The 23678-nt window shown below is 37.6% G+C and overlaps 2 protein-coding genes across 2 annotated transcripts in view; both read left to right on the forward strand.

Moving 5' to 3' along the window:
* LOC115218532 (beta-1,3-galactosyltransferase 5) overlaps positions 1–23678 on the forward strand; it is a 160412-nt gene that overhangs the window by 96520 nt on the left and 40214 nt on the right. The window contains exon 2 of the mRNA XM_029788406.2: positions 11354–11519. The gene's annotated coding sequence lies outside the window, so the exon portion shown is untranslated. The remainder of the gene's footprint in view (positions 1–11353; positions 11520–23678) is intronic.
* LOC115218531 (beta-1,3-galactosyltransferase 2) overlaps positions 22612–23678 on the forward strand; it is a 75911-nt gene continuing 74844 nt past the window's right edge. Inside the window, exon 1 of the mRNA XM_029788405.2 lies at positions 22612–22750. The gene's annotated coding sequence lies outside the window, so the exon portion shown is untranslated. The remainder of the gene's footprint in view (positions 22751–23678) is intronic.

A 23678-nucleotide genomic window follows, 5' to 3' on the forward strand; every position in this document is an offset into this window, starting at 1 on the left:
AAAACTTTAAATTGCATGGAGCTGACTTTATAATCCATGGTGCTGTTATCAAATTAAAAAGTGTGTGTGTGTGTGTGAGAGAGAGAGAGAGAGAGAGAGAGAGAGAGTGTGTGTGTATGTGTGTGTGTGTGTGTGTGTGCGTGCGTGCGTGTGTGTGAGTGAGTGTGTATCGTAAGTAAATCATAAATCCGAAAGAGAAGCACACTCTAAGTTATATTAGAAGGAGAAAAGACCTCGTTTCTAATTGTTGAGTACACAGGCAAAGGAGAAGGATTAAGCGTAAGGAATCGTCTTCCTTAGACTGCTATTCGTAGTCGACGTAGTTTGCTTGTGGGCTCCAGGACTTCAGTATGAATTTCCTTGAGTGTAAGCAGGGTCTGAAGACCTCCGTCCTGGAATTTAAGATGCTCCCCGATTGCAACGCTTGTTCCCATTGATGTAGGATCTTCCATGAGATTACGTGTGGGGTTCTTTCGTCCTTCAAGCGCCACACATGACTGACCAAAGACGTCTTTCCGGGATCCTGATCGAGGATCTGTGATTGGAGAGGCGTTGCTTGAAGGTGTTTTCGAAACATCTGATGTATCTTTGTATACTGATGCTGGCGATGCTACTTCTGTTGATGTTGACGCTGCTACTTCCGCTGTTGGTGTTGGCGTCGTTAATGCTGGCATAGGGGACATCGTCGGACCAAAGTAGAAGTCATTTTCTCAAGGTGCCATTGCGCAGAGGGACTGAACCTGACACTAAACGCTTGCGAACTGAGATTCTTAACTGCATAGCTACATCTGCACCTATAAAGAAAATTATCCCTTCATAGTCACACTTCCATTTATAGGAAGCCCATTACATTCAAACTATTTCTTTTCTTTCAGCTTTCCACATAATTTATGTATTCCTTTGTACGCTGTCTGTTGCCACAGATGGTTTCCAGTTTTGACACGGACACTTTTGCTATCTTACCATCTTTTGTTTTATTAACGCCCTTCTGCAGGCGATATTGAGATAATATCAAACATTATTTTATATATGTGAGTGTGTGTGTGTGTGTGTGTGTGTATGTGTGTGTGTGTGTGTGTGTGCGCGCGCGCAGGCCTGCACGTAGGAGTGGCTGTGTGGAAACTGAAAGAATCACGTCAGACACAGGAGTGGCTGTGTGGTAAGTAGCTTGCTTACCAACCATATGGTTCCGGGTTCAGTCTTACTGCATGGTATCTTGAGCAAGTATCTTCTACTATAGCCTCGGGCTTTGTGAGTGGATTTGGTAGACGGAAACTGAAAGAAGCCTATCGTATATATGTGTATGTGCATATGTTTGTGTGTCTGTGTTTACTTAGCGGTTCGGCAAAAGAGGCCAAAAGACTAAGTACTAGGCTTATAAAGAATAAGTCCTGTGGTCGATTTGTTCGACTAAAGGCGTTGCTCCAGCATGGCCGCAGTCAAATGACTGAAACTAGTAAAAGAATAAAAGAATATATATATATATATAAAATGGCGGTGCCCCAGCATGGCCACAGCTTGTGAGCTGAAACTAAATAAAATAAAAATAAAAAATAAATAAATAAATTAGTATAAAAAGGAAATCGAATGAAAACAGACATGGCGGGTCGTTAGACCAGAACAAAAGGAGAATAGTGAACACTGGGAGAGACATTTTTTGAAATGGGAAAAGATAGAAGAGAGAGAGAAAAAATACGTCCAGTCGTTTAGACATCTGAGCAGGAAAAGAAAGATAGTCACGTGAGGAAAAGAAGGATGGACAATGGTCACGTATGAGCAATGAGAAAGAGAGAGAGAGAGAAAAAAGAAAGAGGAGAGACAGACAGACAGATAGAAAATGGTGAAGGAGGGAGGAAAGAAATGGAATTAGAGAAGGTTGGAGGAAGAAGGAAGCAAAGATGAGAGGAAGAAAACAATACAGAGTAGAGAGTCCTTGGCAGAATTTGAACTGAGAACATAGCGACAGACAAAATACCACAAGAATATAGGTCTTGAACTAAAGACAAACCTTGATGTATCAGTAAGATCTGTGTACCATTATTTGTCTTACTTGACCATAAGCCGATATCTTTTAAGTTCATAACCAGAATTTCTTCTTTGTCACACATCCTCCACCATTTGAAGCTGCCTGAATTTGAAGGATCAGATGAACTTTGTTAGGGTTCGAATTTGGAAACTGTTTCAATGGCAGTTAAAGTTGTTTCTTCACGATTAAGATATTACAGGAGTTTTTTTTTCTTTTTTTAATACTTTCTCCCTAGCCTTTTGTTTTTCTAGATGTATCATTCTGTTCTGTACTCTTCAGTCATCAGTAAATATATCGGCAAATGAAAAAAAAAAAAAGAATTAATTTATAATAATTAGACTAATAATTAACTGCTTTAATCTCCAATTTCAATTTGAAAAATAAGAATTGACAGAACCTACTTTGCGGCATTCATCCGGCTGAGATCATTTTTGCTTTTTTTTCCTTTTGAGGGCAATAAAATAAAATACTTATCAAATACTGGAATTGATGCTGTCGACTAAACAACCCCTTCCCTTAAAACTGCTGTCCTTAGATATAACTAAACATTTACGTGGAGGCACATGGACTTGTGGTCAAGGGATCGTGGGTTCGAATCTCAGACCGAGCAATGTGTGTGTTTATGAGCGAAACACTTAAGATCCACATGGCTCCGGCAGAAGGTAATGGCGAACTTCTATAACTAAACATTTACGTGGAGGCACATGGACTTGTGGTCAAGGGATCGTGGGTTCGAATCTCAGACCGGGCAATTGTGTGTGTTTATGAGCGAAACACTTAAGATCCACATGGCTCTGGCAGAAGGTAATGGCGAACTTCTGCTGACTCTTTCGCCATAACTTTCTCTTTCTCTCTTTCCTCCTGCATCTAGCAGCTCACCTGAGATGGACTGGCATCCCGTCCAGGTGGGGAACCTATATGCATCAGGTGTTGAAGTGATTGCAGAACAATGTGAGATTTAATGTTTTGCTCAAGAACACAACACACCACCTGGTCTAGGAATTGAAACCATGATTTCACGATATTGAGTGCCATGCCGTATTCACTGGGCCATGCATACTTGACAGAAGTATAATAATGAGCTAGAAAAGCTCGGATGGACAAAGTCAGATGATCAATCAGTACTTGAAACTATTGGTAAGTGGTTGTTCTTTTTGGATGTGGATGGACCAACTGTTATCTCAGCATCATCATCATCATCATCATCATCATCATCGTCATCGTTTAACGTCCATTTTCCGTGCTAGCACGGGTTGGACAGGGGTCTGGGAAGCCAGGAGGTTGCACCAGGCTCCAGTCTGATCTGGCAATGTTTCTACAGCTGGATGCCCTTCCTAACGCCAACCATTCCGTGAGTGTAGTGGGTGTCTTTTACGTGCCACCAACACAGGTGCCAGGGGAGGCTGGCAGCGACCACGATCGGTTGGTGCTTTTTACGTGCCACAGGCACAGAAGCCAGTCAAGGCGGCGCTGGCATCGCCCACGTTCGGATGGCACTTTTTACGTGCCGCCAGCACAGGTATCACAACTACAATTTCCATTTGATATTTATTTTGATGTTGATGTTGATGTACTTGACTCAGCAGGTCACCCTACGATCGAAGGTAAGCACAGCAGGTCGTTCTGCAATCCAAGGTACTTTGGATGGGCTGGGGCTATGCGAAACTGGTGCAGGAAACAGCTATGAACTCACATTATTTGTCGGGTCTTTGCAGTCACAACATATCTCCAGAGATCTCGGTCTTTCGTCATTGCCTCTGTGAGGCCCAACGTTCGAATGTCTGAGGTTTATAATTAAGTTTGGGTTAATTTACTAAATGTACTGAACCAAAACTAGGTTATGCAGTCAATGGAGACTAAGTCTAGCTGTGTTATTGTTATGTCGCACGTTCTATTTCTTTATTTGTTATGTCGCACGTTCGAATGCCTCTACTACTCAACCTCGACTCTCTACTGCTACTCTCATCCTCTACTCTGTTCTACTACTCCGACAGCTACTACTACTCCTCGATGTCTAGACTTCTCCCTCTATATCTACGTTTTGGGCTAGTCTACTTCATCGTCTGGGGGCGTCCACACAACAGTTATGTAATCAACATGAATTAATTGATACTAGTTGTATGATCAATATAGTTGATTGATGTTAGACTGACAAACTGAAGTGCTTCTGATAAATTGATGTTTTGTTGTTTTTTATTCATTTGCCTAGTGTTTTTTTTTGGGGGGGGGGGGTTATTTTAACCTTTTGAGATTTCACTCCATGATAATATTAAAGGATTGGATTAATATCTCAGTCAACCACTGTAATTTGTATTAACAGCAGGCCTTCTGTTACTTTCGCTGTTTAGTTTTGTATATCGCTTGTTGATTTATAAATGACTAGCAGTATCGCCCGGCGTTGCTCAGGTTTGTAAGGGAAATAACTATAAAGCATTTTCAGAGAGTTATAGCCAAAAAATAGCAAAAAAATGGAAAAAAAATGATGGTAAATTTTTTTTTGAGAGTAAAAAAAGGTTGAGTTGCGTCCCCTAGACAGTCTGTGGTTTGTTTTTTTTTATTCTCGACCCATGTCGAATTTATCGATTTTTTTCAGAACTGGGGGAACTTTTCAAAATTTTCGCTGCGTTAGTTTTGAATTATGACATTGGGCTATGTGTGTGTCAAGTTTCATCAGAATCGGTTGAAAGCCGTGGTCAGGGTGAGGGTACGAGAAAACAGACACACAGAAACACGCACAGACAAACTGCCGTTTATATAGAGAGAGATAAAAATACTTATATATGACTCGATAGTGAGAATAATTCAATAGGAATAGGGCAGGCAATAAAATGTTCATAATCTGTTGAAATAATCTTTAATCTGATAACAGAGGTGTTTCAGTAGCATGCTTAAGGCAGCAAGATAGGAGAATTGTCAACAAATCAGACAAAATGCTTCCACTTTTATCGGTCCAAGGTTCAAATTCTGCTGAGGTCAACTTTGCCTTTCATCCTTTCAAGAGTCAATAAAATAAGTACCAGTTGAACATTAGGATCGGCTTAAACTCTCCCTTAAAATTGCTGGCCTTGTGTAAAAAAATTTGAAAACCATATTATAAGTATACTTAATTAACACTATTTCTTTTATATCCTTCCACAGGTTGGTATATATAAAATTAGACAGCAGAGGTTTAACCCTTTCGTTACTGTATTTATTTTGAGATGCTCTGTGTTTAGTTCTATTACTTTAAATATAACAAAGAATTTAATAAAATAACTTAGTTATCATTCAGCTAGTGTTAAGAGCATAAATTGTGACTAAGGTTTGGTGGAAGATTTTAATTTAAAACTTATGAAAACAAGACATTTATACTCAGAGTCAGAGCCAGAGCCAGTTTCAGCCAGGTTGGTAACGAAAGGGTTAATCAATGTGTTCACAAGACATTCTTTGCAAGACTACCAAAGCACTCCCCCACCCCAACAGCTACCAACCACTGCTCTTTATAATAGTCCGGCTAGTCCATTCTTCCAATCCCCCAGTATTGTCAATGACTCTCACAACAGTTTCATTCATTTTTATCACAATGTAGCAAGGCAAAGGTTAAAAATTCACTGTCACACTATCAAAAATTAAAGGCAAATTTTTGATGATACACTGTCAAATGCACGTACAAAAAATGTTGCTTATATTTTCCGGTTAAGGTACTGGAAAATACCCTTAACCGAGAGGCAAGTGAAATCAAAATCAAATTCGAAGACTGGCATCCGTGCTAGCAGGGTGCAAAGAGCACCATACAAGGATGATCGTTGACAGAGCGGCTAAACGGCTTCCGTGCCTGTGGTACATAAAAGGGTATCTTTCGAGTGTGATCGTTACCAGTGTCGCCTTACTGGCACTTGTGCCCATGCTAGTAGGGTGCCAAGAGCACCATCCGAGCTTGATCATTGCCAGAGCAGCCAACTGGCTCTGTGCCGGTGGCATGTAAAAGGGCACCATTCGAGCGTGATCGTTACCAACATCACCTTACTGGCACCTGTGCTGGTGGCATGTGTAAAAAGATTCAAGCGAGGTCATTGCCAGTACCACCTGACTGACCCCGTGCTGGTGGCACGTAAAAAGCACCCACTACACTCTAGGAGTGGTTGGCATTAGGAAGGGCATCCAGCTGTAGAAACTCTGCCAGATCAAGATTGGAGCCTAGTGCGGCTGTCTGGTTCGCCAGCCCTCAGTCAAAATCGCTAGCATGGAAAGCGGACGTTAAACGATGATGATGATGATGATGATGATGATGATGATGATGATTTTAAAAAGTAAATAATAGACATTTGATGAAATACAATCATTGAATTTCTTTTATCTTTAATAAGTTGTAGAAAGAAAATTTTATTGACGGAATTGTGCTTGACTCAGCTTCTAAATTCTCAACAGCTTGTATTGGTTGATTTTTGTTCTTATAATTTCAACAGCGGAAATATGCAGCTGTTAAGCCAAGTCTTATTTGCTGAGTTTTAGTTAACAGAAATTGTTGCTAGCAGGTTTTCTCCCTCTTTTCCTAACTGCAATTCCAAAACAAAGTAATAATAAAAATAAAGAATTGCTACGTGTTTCTTAAAATTAGATTCAAGAGTAGGGCTCACTAGACAACACTGTCAACATTGAACAGACACTGGTTTTATTACTGTTGTTATTATTATTTGTATTATTTATATTTTTTGTTATTATTTGTATTTCTTTCTAACCTGCGTTAGTGGAGGATAGAATGTTTTTTCACGTGCCACCCACACAAGTGCTAGTAAGGCGATGCAGGTAACGTTCATGCTCAAATGGTGTTTTTAACGTGCCATCGGTATGGCGGCCAGTTTGTTGCTCTGGCCACAATCTCACTCGTATGGTACTTTTAGTGCTCCACTAGCACGGATGCCAGTCAAGGAAAATAGAATAGAATATAAGAACTAGGGTCAATTCATTTAACTAAAACAATTTCTTCAAAGTGGTGCTCCAGCATGACCGTGGTCTAATGACTGAAACAAGTAAAAGATGAGAAATGATAAAAGATATAGATAAAAATGTAATGCTAAATCAGTCATGGACAAACTGTGGCCTGTGGGACTTTTTGAATGACTCACCTGACAGAAAAAAATTACCTTGAGTAGTGCAGCCAACCTGATTATGATCCATGTCCATATAAAAAGCACCCACTACACTCTTGGAGGGATTGGTGCTAGGAAGGGCATCCAGCTGTAGAAACCATGTCAAATCAGATTAGAGCCTGGTGCGGCTCCCCCCCCCCGGCTTACCAGCTTTCAGTCAAACCGTCCAACCCATGCCAGCATGGAAAAAATGGATGTTAAATGATGAAGGTGATGGTGGTGGTGGTGGTGGTGGTGGTGATGTTTCATGTGGCCCAATTCTTGAAGAAGGTTACTCATACCTGTGTTAAATAGCAGTGTGACACAATACAGAACGATGTGTAAGACACCTGCAGAGTTTGGTGAGAAATAAGGCAAATGTGGTTCGTTAGAGGCAAGATTATGAGGTTTCTTACGCTGCAGCTGGAGATATCAGGAGCATTAAATGAAATGTCAAAAAACAAACAACTGCAATTGTATGGATATAGGACTTAAAAAGATAACAAATATTTAGTTAAAAACTTTTGTGTTTATGACAGTGAAGCATAGTTGTGTAAGAAAGAAATCCAAGAAAACAAAATGTAAACAAAAAATACCTGACAAAAATAAGTCAGCCTGGTTAATGGCATGTGTTTGAGCAACATAGACGAATACAGGTATATCAAATACCATACAACATAAATTTTTGATTTATGGATGTTTTCAATCTAGTTTGAATTCTTTCCCATCAAATTTGTTTGCAAAGAATCCAAACTAGATTGAAAACATCTATATTAAAATTATCTCTGTTGAGTGGTTGGTGGTTGGAAAGGCATCCAGCTGTAAAAATCCTCCCAAAACAGTCACAGAAGTCTGATGCAGGCTTCGGCTTGGCTGGCTCTGGTGGTGCCATCCCATCCATGCCAGCATGGAACACAGACATTAAATGATGATGATGGTGGTGGTGGTGGTGGTGGTAGTGATGATGATGATCGTCATTATCATCATAATGATGATGATCATCATCATGGTCATCATGGTCATCATCTCTGACTTTTTAGGATATGTTGTGATATTACCAAATGACAATTATGACTAGCTCCGCTTCAGAAGAGGAGATAATGTCAATAATCAAGGGGAGATAACATCAGTAATTCTCCAGAATTTTTCTGGAACAGAACATACATTATAGTCTGGAGATAAAAAGGTAATCGTGGACACATGTTTCTGCCTCATTAACCATCATCAGCACAACAATGGTCTGACCTTATATCCAGCAGCCAAATTAATTAGACTTATGCAAAAGTGGTAGGACACATTTAGCACCTAAGGTAATTTGCATAATTTAAGCAAAAATGATGTTTTAAGAAAAATAGTTTAGAGTAGTCAGTAGCATGGATTTAAACAGAATATCTATGGTAAAACCTAACCCCAGGGAGTTGGGCTTCACGGGTGAAAAGACAAGGAATTGAATAGAAATGGAGATATGCTCTACGGCAGAAACTCTCCCAGTATTGTAAAATGTTCGTTAAAAGGTTAATGATGATTATAATTATGAGGAACAGGATAATGGTGTTGATAGTGGGGTAGTTGCTAATGTTATTCAATATCAAATACATTCAATTATAGAAACCTCTCTCTCTCTCTCTCTCTCTCTCTTTCTCTCTGTCATTCCCTCACTCTCTTCCACACACTCACCATCTCTCCCTTCATCTACCCCTCTCTCTCCTGTGCTCTCTCTTCCTTTCCCTTCCCTCACCCTTCTACCCTGCCTTCTTTGTGTATTCCTTCTCTCTCACTTTCTCTACTATTTTGCATCCATTTCCCCCCATTATTGCCTTAAGTAGGATAGTTTTCATACTATAGCACCAGTTTCTACATCTGAATACCTTTATAGCTCCCCACTGATAACCGCCCGACCATTGACTAAGGAGCAGAGTAGAGTCAATACTAATAAAAAAAAAAATTTTAATTAATTTAAAATTGCTTGGTTCACTACATCAAATATGTTAGTACCATAGGTTTTCTGTGCAACAGACGTCCTTGAATATCTTTTGCCATCACCACTACCACCACCACTACCATCACTGCCACCACCACCACCACAACAATCTTCTGAGCCAGTTTTTTTGCCAACTAAGCAGATTAAAGGATCTGTGTTTAGAGACATGATATGGCAGAGGGGGGAAAGAATGTCAAGCGAGTGTTTTGCACACTAAATACAAATATTACAGAGTTACATATCTTTTATCTTTTGCTTGTTTCAGTCATTGGACTACAGCCATGCTGGAGCACCACCTTGAAGGGTCTGAACCAAACAAATCAACCCTTGTATTTATTATTTTTCATAAAGTTTGGTATATATCCTTTCAGTATCTTTTGCTGAACCGCTAGGCTACAGGGATATAAACAAAACAACACTGGTTTTCAAGCAATGGTGGGAAACAAAGACAAAACCCAAAACTATACACAAATGTATACATATATATATTATATATATATATATATATATATATATAATATATATATATATATATATGTACATACACACACACACATACTTATATACATTCATATATATGTGCGTGTGTGTGTGTGTGTGTATGTATGTCATCATCATCATCATCATACATATATATATATATATATATATATATATATATATATATATATATATATATATAGGGAGAGTTTATGGAAGAAAAACAAAAGACAAGACAGGTGGTGTACAAAACAAACAGATATATTAGGATAACGCTCAGGAATTGAAAAAGTCTTTTACATTTCGAGCCTACGCTCTTCTACAGAAAGGGACACAGAAAAACAAGGAGAGAATATATATATATATATAATATATATACAGACAGACAGACAGACAGACAGATAGATAGATAGATAGATAGATAGATAGATAGATAGATAGATAGATAGATAGATAGATAGATAGATAGATAGATAGATAAATAGATAGATAGATAGGAAACTTTAAAATGTAATATTCAAACCTTGTTTAGGGTATGTCCCTAGTAGTGTGCCATGGGAGCACATTCACCACGTATGACTACCGGACATCATCTGTAGTACTGAATTTTAATCACAGGATCTACTTGGTGCATGTTTAATGTATTTTAAATAATTGACAGAGAAGATAGAATGTACTTTATTTAGCACAATGATCGTTTTGGCTTACATTTGCACTGTTCCCTGGCGGGGTGAGGAACAATGTAATGGAACCAAAGGCATCCCACAGTGCAGAAGAAACCTCATCAGGTTATATAATATGTTACAGTGTTATGATATGTACATTTAGCTACTGTGTGTGGCAGGATGGTGTTGGTGTGATGCATGCGTTTATAGTATCAGCTTGAGTAAAAAGTAAGCAATGTTTTGAACCACGAAGAATTTGTACTGGATTTTTGCAGAGTTTCAAATTTTTTAAAGCAATTTTTTGTAGTTGTTTGATAATACAGACGTAGACTTGCCTAAATGCATCAAAGTTCTTCTCCACCCACTTTATACCCCAGACCTTTCTCCTACTGACTACCACTTCTTCAAGCACCTTGATGGTTTCCTGTGAGAGAAGGAGTTGAATAATCAAACCAATGCTAAAAGTGCGTTCAAAGAGTTCATCAGCTCCAGAAATCCAGATTTTTATGTGACTGGAAGAAACAAACTTGAAATTTGTTGGCAAAAATGTGTTGATTGTAATGGTACTTACTTTGATGAATGAAATTCCCACATTGTTGAAATATGTTGTGATGAATTTCATGTTTCAAAGCGTTCCAAGAATCGAAACCACAATCTTATGATCATGAGTCCAACACCCTAACCACTAAGCCATGCACTTCAACATGCCTGTACCTATGGAATATAGTGAAGTAAAAAGCTTTACTTGATTAACTTGTTTGGATAACCACAGTTAATCATTGTTTCCCCTCTCATAACAAACACACTCACACACACGCATATAGACTCACATACACACAACATTGGTCAGCCCGGAGCTATAGAAGATACTTGCCCAAGGTGCTACACGGTGAGATTGAACCCAAAACCACACGGTTGCAAAGTGAGCTTCTTAACCACACAGCTATGCATGTACCTAGGATTACTTTCGTTGTAATGTACCACATCATCTCAATCTATAGCTCCATCAGTGTTTTTAACTTAAGTGTTCTCTTAACCTTTATTGACATAGATTTAACCTAACAAATTATTCTTTTATTCTTTTAATTTACAGGCCCATGATGAGGATATCTGGTCCGTATTCTTGAATTGTCTGACCTGCGTCAATTGGGAAATTTCAAACTTCTGTAATCTTTTTTCCTTCCATGCCTGGCCTTCTGAGTGGTATTCAAGCCATTTGGTAGCAACTCAAATTCCGTAATGGTTGCATATCTTCCAATGTAAGTATTGACCTACTTTGTCACACTGATATTGTTGTTGTTGTTGTTGTTGTTGTCGTCATTATTATTATTATTATTATTATTATTATTATTATTATTATCATCATCATCATCATCATCATCATCATCATCATTATTATTATTATTATTATTATTATTATTATTATTATTATTATTTAAGGCAGCAAACTGGCAGAATCTTTAGCATGCCTGGCAAAATGCTTGGCAGTATTTTGCCCATTGCTATGTTCTGGGTTCAAATTCTGCCGAGGTCAACTTTGCCTTTCATCCTTTTTTGGGTCTATAAAGTAAGTACCAGTTGAACACTGGGGTCAATGTAATCGCTTCATCTCCTCCACCTCAACCCAAAAAATTGCTGCCCCTGTGGCAAAATTTGAAACCATTATTATTATTATTATTATTATTATTATTATTATTATTATTATTATTATTATTATTGTTGTTGTTGTTGTTGTTGTTATTGTTATTATTATTGTTGTTATTATTATTATTATTATTATTATTATTATTATTATTATTATTATTATTATTATTATCATCATCATCATTATTGAGTGAGAGAGCAGTGCATGCCATCAAAGTGACACTGGGGTAAAATATACGAAGCCCAATATACCCATCATGATACCTGTCTGATAAGGATACACTAGTCACATGCATCACAACCATATGTGTGCGACATGGTGATTTCATATCAAGATAAACAGCACATGACCTTGTAGGTGGGGCCCAGTTAGAATTTTCTTCTGGTCGAGTAACCCATCCCGTTCAAAAGGTCCCTGAAAAAGGGTTGTTTAAGGATTTTGAATGAACCACCCATGTTTCCAAAGGTGAATTATCCAAACCTCCAAGAATTACTTTCAACACACGGCTATGATGCTCCCCCACTACTTCTGCTCATGATCAGAGATGCACATATCGTCAGCCAATAAGGGACATGCTCAACTGGTTAAGGTCAAACAACTGATAAGCAAATCTGTGGTATTGAGCAGAATATTTGCTGTAGCCCATCTTTTATACCAAGACAAAACAATGTACGTGATATCACTTCCAATCAGTTAAGATCAGAAGCCATGAAAGCCACTACCTGGTACTGCATCAGGGCATTTATTATTATTGTTGTTGTTCTTGTTGTTTTTGTTGTTAAGGCAACGTGCTGGCAGAATTGTCAGCAAAAACTGGCAGAATTGTCAACAAAAACTACTTGTTTAATCCTTTAGCCCTCAGATTACTCTGTAATATTTATTTATTCACATTGTTTTGAATTAACCATATATTATCTTGTGGCTTCAAGATTTCAATGATGTGAGTAGTTATTATTAATTTGAACCAAAAAAATCAAAGAATTGAGACCAGAGATTGCCAAGAGGAAAGAGGTAGTGTTCCAACAAGACCATGCCTAACCGCACGTGTCTTTGGTGACCCAAACAAAATTACATGAACTTGGTTGGGTTCTCTTACCCCATCCAGCCATATTCTCCTGATATTGTGTCATCTGACAATCACTTGTTTTGGCCTTTACAGAACTCATTGCAAGGAAAAACATTTAACAATTTAGATGGAGTCAAAATGCATCTGGATAAATTTTTTTCTTGAAACCCATTCAAATTTTATACTGATAAAATATTTAAATTGCCTGATAGAGTGCAAAGGTCATTAATAATAATGGAAATTATTCCTTGAATAAAACCTATCGAAAGGTCAATTATTCATATCCCCTTTTTGCATATTAAAAACTGCTCAGAACTTTCTGGACAACCTAATAAATTATTAATTAGTATTTTCAAAAGACAGAAGCTAAAATTAACAATAAGCACAAACCTGAAAATTATATATATTCTGTATTTAACATTAAATATGAAAACTGGCAAATGCTATGTCTATCAAAAAAACCAAATAAAGCGACAATGCTCAAACACTTGCCATCAGTTATAAATCACATTACAGATAAAATTAATGATTGTATAGTTTCAATTATGGAAATGTTCAATTAATTTAACCCATGCTACAAAAAGTTTTAGGAAGAAGTGATTTTAATGATAAACTGAAATATATAGAAACAGCCCACACCAAAAAATAAAACAGAGATAGAAAATAATAGGGTCCAGTCCATTTTGCTGGATAATTGGAAGTACAAATATTGAAACAAACTTTCTAACATTGACATACACACCCTTCTCCACTTTAGATGTGTATCATGAAATTGTTAATAAGAATTAAATCAAAGCTGGCTCCAGCTGTTTGTGAAATATAGAATAACAAATCTCCAACCTTAATCAAGAGCTATGAAACAGAATGCAACCAACACAAAGTGAATACGACTGTAGACGTATATCCATTTTTCCCTTAACAAAAACTACTTGTTTAATCCTTTAGCCCTCAGATTACTCTGTAATATTTATTTAGTCACATTGTTTTGAATTAACCATATATTATCTTGTGGCTTCAAGATTTCAATGATGTGAAGTACTTATTTTTAAACTAACATTGTAGGGTGTGAGAGGTTGTATCTAACCAGTTTAAACATAAAACAGGTAGCATATATATTTGATACAAAGTTTAAATGCTTAAAGGGTTAATGAGCTTGTGCCTAAAACTGACATAGACAATTGACAGGACAGAAAAAATATCAGCTTAACTGAAATTACCTGTAAAAATCTCAGTAAAAACAGTTTAATCAAGAGCTTGGATACGGGACAGGAGCAACTTAATTATCAAAATATATATTTGGTACTATAAATATGAGAAGTAACTCTGCAATATACTTGCACATTACTGCACAAGTAAAAATCATATGTTGTTTGATGTAGTAATTGCAATTTATACGCAATTAGAAATCTTGAAATATTAACACTGTTCATCAATATCTGTAAAATGAAACAAACAGACAGAAATCTTTCAAATATATTTTTGTATAGGTTGTATTCAAATTACAAAGAGGTTACGTATGTCATTTACTATCAAAGTTGGGGTTGTGAAATCTGATACTCAAAATTTATGTTTTTGGTATGTGTGACTTGATAATGCAATTAATATAGAAGGAAGAAGGTGCCTATCTCCACTACAGTTGCTTCCCTTTAAATTGTGATACATTCTTCCTGTCCATGAATGAATTTTATGTCTGAGACACATGTGTTTGGGTTGGCAAATGAAAGGGATAAGTAACAGGACCATTTATTATAGAAAATTTACCATCCAAGGAAATAAGAATTTGTATAAACCCTGAGCTACAACAGAAAAAGAACCAACTGCATAAAACACAAACACACACACACACACACACACACACACACACACCTGCACATGCTTACATTGTTTGCACACACACACACATGCACACCTGCACTGCACATGCTTACATTGTTTGCACACACACATTCATGTATGTGTGTGTTTATATATATATTCATGAACACTCGTGTGCAATCAGCAGGGTTTGTTTTTATTGTCACTATGGTTAATGAAGATTAGTTGACACAACAGTGTCACATCTACATATTTACTAATTAAAAATTCTTTTCGAATTATTTCATGTAATATTTTCTCTCAAATGTATTTTAGTTATGATTAAACTCTCTTATGTTTTGACACTATACACGGAATATTTAATTCAGTGAATTCTGTCATATTCAATCCACTTCCAGTATTTGCAGGCTAAAGGCCTTCTATTATTTTTTTCTATACATCATTATTTTTATTTCTTGTTCAACGTCATACTTTTTACTAACTACACCTCTTTCTTCTAATGAAAGCATATTATTTAAGCATAATATTATTTCAACACTGGCATGGCAGAGCAATTTAGAAACTTTGTAGTTAGCAATTCAGTCCCACTGCATAAATGTTGTTGGCTAACATCCTATATTATAGCCTTGGGCTGACCAATACTTTGTGGGTGGAATTGGTAGACAGAAAATTAAGCCTGTTATGTTTGTATGCATTTATACTGTGTGTGTCTGTTTGTGTGAGTGAGTGATTATATGTTTTTCCCCTTTCCGTTTGTGTGTTCGCTGACTTGTACAATGAGGTACTGAAAAGTTCCTGGTTTTAAGGGTGTCACAAAAAACCTGCTTGGAGACCCAACCTTCCAAATTCTTTTACAGGGCTTAGAAAAAACTGAGTGACTGCTGCAATAAATGTGTGAATCTGAGAAGGGAATATGTTGAACAGAATCACAATTAACTGATCCTCCTGTATTTTCTTTTACCTAAAGCGTGGGAGTGGCTGTGTGGTAAGTAGCTTACTTACGAACCACATGGTTCCGGGTTCAGTCCCACTGCATGGCACCTTGGGCAAGTGTCTTCTACTATAGCCTCAGGCTTACCAAAGCCTTGTGAGTGGATTTGGTAGACGGAAACTAAAGGAAGCCCTTCGTATATATGTATGTATATATATATATATATATATATACATTAATTATAATAAAGGGTTAATTGCAACAAGTTGCTCAAAACCACATACCGAAAGTATTAGAAATAGCAGCCAAATAGATCACTATTTCTCCTACTAATAAAAAAGTCTCCACAAACAAACAGGATTTGTAACCCATATATGGTAAAGAGAAAGAAAATAACGAAATCCCAGCCTATTGGATTAATTATAGACGAATCGTTTCTGGATTAGAACCAAAGTTCATTTCCTTGTCAATATAATATTTCCTATAAATCTAGAAATGCTAGGAAAAAAACTCACCCATTACACCAGCTCGATCAGGCGACATCGAACGATCTAACGGTCCTCTAGCATCTCTACATTTATATAGACAGGCAAATTCGTATCTCCCTCCAAAATTACCACGTGAGTTACAAAAACATTACCAACGAAATGAAGTTTCGTAGATTTATTGTAAGGGAGCAATAGTATTCAATATACAAAAAAGGGTGAAATATAATTAATTTAATAAAATTAATAAATTTCACCTAGTTGATTTTTCAGTATGGAAAAGACCATATTTGGTAAGAATTATATTAATTATAATAAAGGGTTAATTGCAACAAGTTGCTCAAAACCACATATTTTCTTTCTCTTTACCATATACGGGTTACAAATCCTGTTTGTTTGTGGAGACTTTTTTATTATTCTTAGAAATAGGGATCTATTTCTAATACTTTCGGTATTTGGTTTTGAGCAACTTGTTGCAATTAACCCTTTATTATAATTAATATAATTCTTACCAAATATGGTCTTTTCCATACCGAAAAATCTACTAGGTGAAATTTATTAATTTTATTAAATTAATTATATTTCACCCTTTTTTGTATATATATATATATATATATACACACACATGTGTGTGTATATGTTTCTGTGTCTGTGTTTGTCTCCCACCCCCAACATGGCTTGACAACCGATGCTGGTGTGTTTACGTCCCCGTAACTTAGCGGTTCGGCAAAAGAGACCGATAGAATTAAGTTCTAGGCTTGCAAGGAATAAGTCCTGGGGTCGATTTGCTCGACTAAAAGTGGTGCTCCAGCATGGCCATAGTCAAATGACTGAAACAAGTAAAAGAGCATAATTTTTGGCTCTCCCTCATATTTACACACACACATCATCATCATCATCATTGTTCGACCGTGGTCGAGACAATGGAATTTACCATGCTACGCCAGACTTCACGGTCCATCATGGCATTACGGAGGTCCTGTTGCTGGATGCCTGTATCCCTGGAGATTACATCAGGGTAGGAGAGTGTGCGCCCTCTGGTATTGCGAGTAGATGGCTTCCAGAGGAGAAGAGTAGAAATTACCTCTTTTTCAGCTCTACAACAATGTCCAGCAAACTGGACTCTCCTACCTTTCACAAGAGATGACACAGGTGGTAGTTTCCCATATATTTGCATTTTGGTTGGATGGCGCTTCCACGAGAGATTTTGAGCTCTCATAAGGAGGCGAGTGTAGGTTCTACACACACACACACACACACACATTAATTAGAAATATTAAGGAAACGAATTACTTAAAAGTATTATTTTGGAACATTTCTTAAGCAGTTATGGATTTTTATGACTTTGATTGTGTGGAATTTATGATGTTTATAACAATATTATCGTAAGAATCTAAAATGAAACCAAAAGTGTGAGTGTGAAGCAGCTGTTTTTGTGTCATTCACAAAGGTTTTCAGATGAAAGAACAAAGCAATAAGCGTGTCTCTTGAAACTTTCTCATCATATTTCAAAAGGGAATTTAAGCATTGAATATTTCAACAGAAAACTCAGTTCAGCTTAGCAGCTGATGATCAGAAACAAGTAACTCCAAGGACTGGAAATTGGAGCATTTAAGTCATAATGTATTACAGAGTCTTGTAATTTATCACTCCTAGTAAATCAACAGATGTGTGTGTATGTGTGTGTGCATGAGTGTGCATGTGTGTGTGTGTGTGTGTGTGTGTGTGTTTGCGTGTGTATTTATTGTCAGTGGTTTATATATGCAAAAAAGAAGCACAAATTAAAATGTTAGAGCAGTAATGCATTAAATGTATTTACAGAAAGTGAATTATATGGCTGGTCATAGATGTCCCTGTAACTTAGCAGTTCAGCAAAAGTGACCGATAGTCTGTGGTACACTATGGAGTCATACTCAGTGACTGGTGTAGCAGCACCATAGTCAACTGCTACAAAGGTAAAGATGCATTAAAATAAAAATAAATGCGCCCTTTTAAAGCCTAGCCAGGCTCATGGGTCTGGTTTCCCGGTTTCTATGGCGTATGTGTTCCCCAGCTGGATTGGACGCCAGTCCATCGCAGCGTTACTCATTTTTGCCAGCTGAGTGGACTGGACTGAGTGGACTGTGAAATGAAGTGTTTTGCTCAAGAATACAACGTGTCGCCCGGTCCAGGAATCGAAACCACAATCTTACAATCATGATGCTGACACCCTAACCACTAAACCAACGCGCCTCCACAAAGGTGATGCATTAGATAGAAATAAATAGAGGTATCAAATTGTTGGATCAGGTGATGAAAGTCATGAACAGGGTCATAGACCAACTACTCAGGGAGGGAGTTAGTCTAAGTGAGATGCAGTTTAGGTTTGTGCCAGGGAGAAGCACCACTGATGCTATATTTTGACAGCTGCAGGAGAAATACCTAGCCAAAGATAAACCTTTGTACCTGGTTTTGTTGACATGGAGAAAACCTTTGACAGGGTCCTCTGCCCCCTTATCTGGTGGTCAATGCAAAAATGAGAGATAGGAAAGTGGTTGGTGAAAGTTGTACAAGCCATTACAGGGATGCAGTCAGTAAGGTGAGGGTTTGCAATGAGTATAGCACAGAATTCAGGGTACAAGTAGGGTTCACCTTGGACCAGGGGTCAGTTCCATCTTGTTCATCATAGTCCTCCAGGCAATAACAGAGGGATTTAAGGCATGCTGCCCTTGGGAGTTCCTCTATGCTGATGACTTTATTTTTATTGCGGAATCACTACCAGAACTAGAGCAGAAATTCCAGGTGTGGAAGCAAGGTCTAGAATCAAAGGGCATTAGAGCTAACCTAACAAAAACCAAAGCAGACAATTCACAAATCCTCTCAGGTAGATGACCCTGCTAGATCTGTAGGAAAGGTGTAGATAGAAATTCCATAAGATGTATTTACCCCTGTATTTACCCCTTTGCTTGCGAAGACCTGTTGGGGCAAGTGAAATCGAAATCGAAATCAGAATCGAAATTGAACCAATCCTATGACTGGCACCCGGCAGATGCCAGGACCCCTGGACTGGTGGTACGTAAAAAGCACTAGCCGAAGCCAGTGCCGCCTCAACTGGCACGTAAAATGCACCAATCCGACCGTGGCCGTTGCCAGCCTCACCTGGCACCTATGCAGGTGGCACGTAAAAAGCACCCACTACACTCACGGAGTGGTTGGCGTTAGGAAGGGCATCCAGCTGTAGAAACATTGCCAGATAAGACTGGAGCCTGGTGCAGCCTTCTGGCTTCCCAGATCCCCGGTCGAACCATCCAACCCATGCCAGCATGGAGAACGGACGTTAAACGATGATGATGATGATGTACCTGATGTAAGCTATGGACACATAAGAGGTGCAGTAATATCAGAGGAAGGTTAACAGGGAAACTAGCTTTTGTGTGTGGAAGGTGCACAGGTATGATTAACACTAAAAATGTACAGAAAAACACTCCATCAAATGCCAGGGGGAAAAATTAAAAGTAGTTGATCCCTTCTCTTTCATTACCTAGATGACCAAGTCAGTAGCAGAGGTGGATGCTCCAACAGCATAGCTGCTAGAATAAGAATAGGTTGGGCAAAGTTCAGAGAACTTAAACATCTATTGGTAACAAAGGGCCTCTCTCTCAAAGTGAAGGGCAAATTGTATGATGCCTGTGTGCAAACAGGCATGCTACATGTCTGTGAAACATGGACTATGACTGCTGAGGACATGCATAGGTTTGAAAGAAATGCAGCTAGCATACTTTGCTGGATGTGCAGACCAACATGAAAAGCTCCATTGAAAATCAAAGAGCTGTGGCAGAACAGTGGGTAATCAAAAACATCAAACAGAACCTAAAAGTGTTCTGTTCTTATGCAAATAAGTATAGAACCACTGTCTTACCCATTGGGCCATTGATTGATGATAACGGCATTCCCCAACACGATGCTAAAGAAATGGCAGAAATACTGCAGAAACAATACTGCTCTGTCTTTAGTGATCATAAGTGAAGCAAACAAAGTTGATTCCCAGCATAAAATCTCGGACATAACCTTCACTACCTCGGACATCATAGCAACAATAAATAAGGTCAAATACTATTCTGCTGTAGGCCCTGATAGATTCCCCGCTAGTCTCCAGAAGGAATGTAGACTCCAACTTGCAGTCCCTTTGACCAACCTCTGGAGAAATTCGTTAGACTCAGGTTATATACCGAAACAGCTCCTATCCCAGTCTGTCAACCCGGTTTTCAAACAGAAAAACAGATCCCACCCCCGCAGTCAACTATCGCCCAGTCTTACTCACCTCCCACATCATTAAAGTGTTTGAAAGAGTGATAAGATCAAGGATAGCTGATGTCCTGACCCACAAACTCCTAAATGCAAGTCAACATTGAAGATATACTTAAAGCCTTATCATATATCAAAGTCATATATCTTGACTTCAGTAAAGCATTCGACAGGGTTGATCATAATATCTTACTCTCAAAATTGGCAAATGTTGGAATTCGTGGAAAACTTCTACACTTGATTAAGTATTTCCTGGCGAATAGATCACAACATGTTGTGGTCGATGGAGTCCTCTCAAGCCCAGCAAAAGTCACCAGTGGTATCCCTCAGGAGACTGTCTTGGGCCCCGCTCTTCTTTATAATTTACATAAATGACCCTTCCAGCGTTGTAACTCACTGCAAAGTGAAAATATTTGCTGATGACACTAAGCTCCAGAAAATCATCAACGAAGAGGAAGACCGAACTCAACTCCAGTCTGATCTATAGAGTATATAGATAAAAATACATATATATATATATATATATATATATATATATACATGATGTACCTGATGTAAGCTATGGGCCATAGACACACATTATGCATTGTTATAAATCCGTCTAATAAAGGTCCGAAACATATGTACCGCTGAATCCTTGGCATCATGTTTTTATTTTGATTAATTTATATACATATATATATATATATATATATATCATTATTATTATATAAATATATATATATGATCCGGTTCTTGACTGAAGATTGAAGGCTTTGAATGTCCCGTCTGTGTTTTTTGTGTCGTCTTCTAGATGTTTCACGTTCTTGTCCCAGTTTGTATTTTTTTCCATTTACATATGCTATTAAGTTAGACATGGCCTGGGCCAATAATGGCCGAAACCTATCAAAGTATCAAAGTATATATATATATATATATATATATCTATACAATATGTTACATTACTCGGTAGTCAAGATAAAACTCTGAGTTTCAGATGCCGAAGTGGAAATCCACAACACCATCTCTTCGGTTATCTGGCTATTTGAAAACGTTATGAAAAATTTTTTCATAACGTTTTCAAATAGCCAGATAACCGAAGAGATGGTGTTGTGGATTTCCACTTCGGCATCTGAAACTCAGAGTTTTATCTTGACTACCGAGTAATGTAACATATTGTATAGATAAATTTCCTCTATTTACATAATATTGAGGTCTCTTTCTTTCTTTTGTTATCTTACCGTTTTATCAATATATATATATATATAGATAAAATATTATTCGAGACAAAACCACTATTTTGCAAAACAAACAAGGAAAGACTTAATTAATACATAAAATTTTAATAAATAGTCAAAAAAACCGCCACTACAATCGTTTCTTGTCTTGATCGACAATCTTCAGGTGGACTTCCAATAATTCAGTGTCAAATTTTGACACTGAATTATTGGAAGTCCACCTGAAGATTGTCGATCAAGACAAGAAACGATTGTAGTGGCGGTTTTTTTGACTATTTATTAAAATTTTATGTATTAATTAAGTCTTTCCTTGTTTGTTTTGCAAAATAGTGGTTTTGTCTCGAATAATATTTTATAATTTTTTACTATAAAATCGATTTAATCCTAAATCTGATTTTTTCCCTGTAAATTTGGATTTATTCCCTAATATTTATTATTATATATATATAGATATATATATATAGATATATAGATATAGATATAGATATAGATATATATATATATATATATAGAGAGAGAGAGAGAGATACATATATATGTATGTATGTATGTATGTATGTATGTATGTATGTATGTATGTATAAATATGTGTGTTTGTGTGTGTAAAGAATACAGGGGAGGGAATGAGAATCAGAAAGAGTCTCACACACACACACACACACACACATCAAAAAATACTTTGATAGAGAAGTAGCAAGTGGAAGTGAGAGGAAGAAAGGAGTGGTAGAATAAACAAACTGGATTCATGATGAGGAGGAGTAGAAAGAGTAGAAGGTGGTGGTGGGGGAGAGAAGTAAAGCAGTCAGGGTTATAGGTGCCAAAGCAGATTGAATGACGTTGAGGAAGGGGAGGAGGTGAGCACCACTTTGCAGTGATGATGGGGGTGGGAAGATAGAGGAGGTGAGCACCATTTTGTGGGTGATGACGTGGGGGGGAGATAAATCGTGACACAGTCGATAGAAGTTATAAGTTCTTGATTACTCAGAATATGTATCAGTTTTTCTTCTATGTCTGTGATCACCATACACTGTTTCAAATCCGTCACAGGTGAGTTGTATTACAATGGTATAAATATTTTTTTATTGTCATTCTCTACCTGTGGTTCGTTTGTATGTTTTTTTTGTTGTTTTTTTTTACCTTTTCGTTTCCTTTTCATTCCATCACTTTTGCTAAATCAGACACTAAAATTACCTTCTTGTTGAAATATCTAAGTTGTAATTTACCTCTATTTTAGATTTTTCTATACTAGCCGTCATATCCTAACCCTAACCCTAACGGCCCCTACACATTTGGCCCCTTTCTACATTAACAAGCTAAATCATACGAGTAATGGTACTAAGGCTAGTCTCATTGTCTAGGCTCACTGACACACACGCTTTTCCACCCATACTAGCAATTTCTTCTTATTTAAGAAACCATCATTATTATTATTATTATTGAGTGAGAGAGCAGTTCATGCCATCAAAGTGACACTGGGGTAAAATATACGAAGCCCAATATACCCATCATGACTACCCGTCTGATAAGGGTACACCAGGCACATGCATCAGAACCATATGTGCGCGACATGGTGATCTCATATCAAGATAAACAGCACATGACCTTGCAGGTGGGGCCCAGTTAGAATTTTCTTCAGGTTGAGTAGCCCATCCTGCTCAAAAGGTCCCTGAATAAGGGTTGTTTAAGGATGTTGAAAGAACCACCCATGTTTCCAGAGGTGAATTATTCAAACCCCAAAGAATCCCTCTCAACACATGGCTATGATGCTCCCCCACTACTTCTGCTCGTGATCAGAGATGCACATATCGTCAGCCAATAAGGGACATGCTCAACTGGTTAAGGTAAAACAACTGACAAGCAAATCTGTGGTATTGAGCAGAATATTTGCTGTAGCCCATCTTTTATACCAAGACAAAACAATGTACATGATAACACTTCCAATCAGTTAAGATCAGAAGCCATGAGAGCCAATGCC

The sequence above is a fragment of the Octopus sinensis genome, linkage group LG13 (assembly GCF_006345805.1).
Source record: "Octopus sinensis linkage group LG13, ASM634580v1, whole genome shotgun sequence".
NCBI lineage: Eukaryota > Metazoa > Mollusca > Cephalopoda > Octopoda > Octopodidae > Octopus > Octopus sinensis.